This window comes from Nanorana parkeri, unplaced genomic scaffold, assembly GCF_000935625.1.
Source record: "Nanorana parkeri isolate BGI_ZX_2015 unplaced genomic scaffold, ASM93562v1 scaffold776, whole genome shotgun sequence".
Taxonomy (NCBI): domain Eukaryota; kingdom Metazoa; phylum Chordata; class Amphibia; order Anura; family Dicroglossidae; genus Nanorana; species Nanorana parkeri.
Window position 1 is genome coordinate 42,153 of NW_017307044.1, and position 3,823 is coordinate 45,975.

The following is a 3,823-nucleotide window of genomic DNA, read 5'->3' on the forward strand; positions in this document are numbered from 1 at the left end:
CATACCGCCGTAATGATGTCCGACAGACCATTAAACACTGTGGATGCCCTACCAGGCAACAACCTGGGAGAACTACCTAGCTAAAAGCACCCTATATTCAGGAGTAAACATACACTTCTGACAATATTCATTCCATTTTCACTCTTTTATAGTCATGATTTTGTTGACTGTATAATGCCCTTATCTCTGGTGCATAGTTTTTTTTTCTATATACCGCTCCGGTAACATATTGTTTGTTTACTTGTTCTGTTATCTTGATTTGTTATTTCAATAAATGCTTTTCTTCTTTCTGACAATAAAACCAAATTTCCAACTGTTCCCCCTGTTACGGTATGATAAAGTCAGATCTTTCATATTTTTAATGTACTCAACCTCGTGCAGCCACAACATAATCGTGGAGGGTTAGTCTGCTTCCAGAGTAGTGGAATACAGTCTTTGGCTCCATTCAGCAGGTGAATCAAAAGGGACTTCCTGTAACGAGATTTGGCCATATCCTGCAAGTATTTTGTGTAGTCCTGACCAACATCTACCCCTGTGAGGTTAAAGATGATGTCAAATTTTATCTCAAAACAGGTGTAGGATCTGGCATTCCCAAAAGGGAACCCTTTGCCCAATTACATTACCAGCACAAAAGGGAGGCTGAAGGGAATATACTATACAATTTTTTTAGGCACCTGGAGAGTATCTTGTACCCCGCTTCCTGGAATTTGTTAGCAATTGAGGCTTCTTGTGCGAAGTAGACAACAGAATTTTTCTGATCGTCTGTCCAACAAACTCCCAGGTCAGCTTCCCATTGAGAAACAAATCTAGGTATGTGGTCTTCTGGTGGCTAAGTAAGCAAAGAGTAACTTAATGGAAGGATATGCCCAGAACGCTCTGCACAGAGGCTATAAAAGTAGAGTGAGGGGAGGCGTCAATCCTATGCTCCAGTAGGAGGAGTCCAAGTTGCTGTACATGCCAAAAAGAGAGTGTGGGAGATGTTCGGCCTTGCAGGTTTGGAATTGACTTTAAAACAGCACTGTTAAGAAAATGCTTAAGCCTAAAGGTATTATTGCTTGGGTGGTGAGGGGGGGGGGGAGAAAAACCGGAGTCCAGGAAACCCTGGACAATGTACGGATTACGAATGATCAGAGCAAGCATGAGGCCAAGGGAGGGGCAATGGGCTTAACAGAGACAGATGGAAAGGCTTGAAAGGTCGCAGACAATAAGGGATGGTGCATGACCTGTCTCAAGGCACCATCAGCAACCCAAGGAAGGCATGGTAACAGGACTGAGCAGGACTCTTGTTCCAAGAGGACCCATTTTTCACCACTCCAGGATCCTGGCCACATGTGTCGCCTTGTAATAACGTACAGGGTCCAGAAACCAAATCCCCTCCTATCAGGAAAGAGAGAGAAGTAGTGCAGTGCAGTTTAAAGCCACAAACAAAATTAGGAAATTCCCCTAGCAAGGAAACAAGAAAATGTGTAGGGGTAGAGACAGGAATAGACTCAAAAGGATACAGAAGATGCGGCAAAACATTATACCTGCCTAACCAAGAGAAATACTCCTTTCTACAGTGTACTGAGGCCAAAAAAGGTGGAAAATTAGCACCAAACATTTGGCAAAAGGAAGGAGTAATCCAAATACCTATAGAGGTCAAAGAGGTGGTGGCCCATTTAAAAGGGAAGGAGTTTCAGATATGCTGGGTGTGGTGATGCAGGACCGAGATATTCACTTTGAAGTTGGAAAGCTCCCCATAACATCATTATAACAGTAATAAACTGTTTACTGTAAACTCACTAAAGAAGAAAAGAGGCCACCACCTAAAATTGGAGGAAAAAAAAGATTTAAACAACAAAGTAAAGGGCATAGGGGATTCTGTTCTGTGAGAGCAGTATAATTGTGGAACTCTCTTCCACAAGCAGTGGTATCAGCAGAAAGTATGGAATCATTCAAAGATCGTTTAGATACCTTTCTCAGAGACCATAACATACAGGGGTACAGGTACTCATAATAAATGGAACACACAGAGACTAACACATGCACACAAAAGGTTAAACTTGATGGACCTGAGTCTTTATTCAACCTCAAATACTATGTAACTATGTGATGTTGAAATTCGTCCAGGAGATGAGAAATAGAAAGCAAGTCATCCACAATGGAAATGGTCAATAATGTTGGGTCGGTACAAGGCAGGGATCTGTGGCACAAATCCTCTGGTGTTCCTGCTGGTGCACACACTGCATGGTGTAATAGGCCGGGCACTGGAAGCACTGCGGCAGGAGAAAAAGGAGGATTTCCTGGTGTCTCTATCCTTTCACAACTGACTCCCTGTGAGACATGAGCAGGCGGAGGAGGTGCATGAGGAGGAGGGTTGGGGTGGGAGGGAGGCTTGCAGGGGTTTGTTTTGGGTGAGGTGGGGTGAGATTGTTAAGGGCACCTTTGTCCTCAGCAACAACGATGACTCGGGTTCCTCTGTTGCTGGAAATCTGTGGTGAATAGGCTCATTCATGATGCAGTGCCTGCGCAAGGACTCAAGGATTCTGTCTATAAAGGAGATGGGCCATTACTGTCTGGCCACCCTTTTGGATCCCTATTGCAACAGAAAAATGCCAGATCCCATCTTACCATCACAGAGGGAACAAAAAATGTTCCACTTGGAAGAGATGCTGCAGGGGTACCACAAAGCCTTTCCAGAGAGTTGCAGAATATAGCCAATATATTCATAGCCAATATGCCTTGGATCCTCAGGTCAGTGAAAGGAGGAGCAGTGGAGGTGGCTGCTTCAACAAAGCTGTTCTTTAGAATACATTGGCCAGGCCTGGCTGCTGGTAGAAGCCAACACCATATGAGCTCAAATTATCTTGGTCAACGGGGGATGCAGACACCATTAAGCTGTACACTCCTAGAATTTTGGCCAAATTCACAGGAATCAGCCGAAATTAAAACAGTGGGTGGCCCTGTCAGCTTGACAAAAGTTGATCACTCAATCAGCTTTTGAGGAAGGTGTCTGGCCAAAAATTATCTGCTCAACAGTGATTGCAGCCAATCAGCTGCAGTCACTGTTCGGGTATTCGGACAGCATCACACCCGCTGCTGTCAGAACACAATTGCCTGGCCAGGAGATTCATCCATCCACTCTATTTAGCGTGGATTTGTTAGATTTTTGTTTTGTTCAAAGGCTTAGGTTGAATCAAAGAAATTTAATAGTGTATGGCCAGCTTTCGAAAAAAGGACCCCATTGACATTTGGCAGTGCCAAGCTCTCCATACTCTTTTTATGACAATCCCTTACCTGATTACCTGAACTGATTTTCAAGATTCGTCCCCTCCTAGACTTTAATGGGGTTCTGATTAAAGTTTGCAATTTCCGGTATTTATAATGAATTCAATGACCGACCTGCGAATTGAACTCAAGCATACTTACTCATTGAACATTTTTCTTCTCTTTTTTTGTGTTTAGATGACCTGTATGATGATGCTGAATTGATTGTAGAGAAATTTAAACCACCTGTTCAAAAACCAAGGTATGCAAGAATGTTAAAATATTCATGGAAAAATACTAGATCTCTTTGTATTTTTCTTAAATAAAACCATATAACGGTTGCACGAATACAAACAAAGAATATACACTATATTTTATATTCAGAGAATAAATATTCCTTAGTATACAAAATAAACACTCCTGACAAATAATGTCCCTAATCTAAAACCAGCCACAAGATGCAATGTGATTGTACAATCTCCTTTGCATTTGTAGTCAAATTTCTTTGATTTACATTTTTCAAATATGTTTTTAAATAACAAATATAAGGAAAAAGAATGTGGGGGGGGGGGGGGGG

At 42.3% G+C, this 3,823-nt stretch overlaps 1 long non-coding RNA gene across 1 annotated transcript in view; it reads left to right on the plus strand.

The window, feature by feature from the left end:
• LOC108793721 overlaps positions 1–3,823 on the plus strand; it is a 35,757-nt gene that overhangs the window by 6,469 nt on the left and 25,465 nt on the right. Inside the window, exon 2 of the long non-coding RNA XR_001941660.1 lies at positions 3,445–3,508. This is a non-coding gene — a long non-coding RNA (uncharacterized LOC108793721). The remainder of the gene's footprint in view (positions 1–3,444; positions 3,509–3,823) is intronic.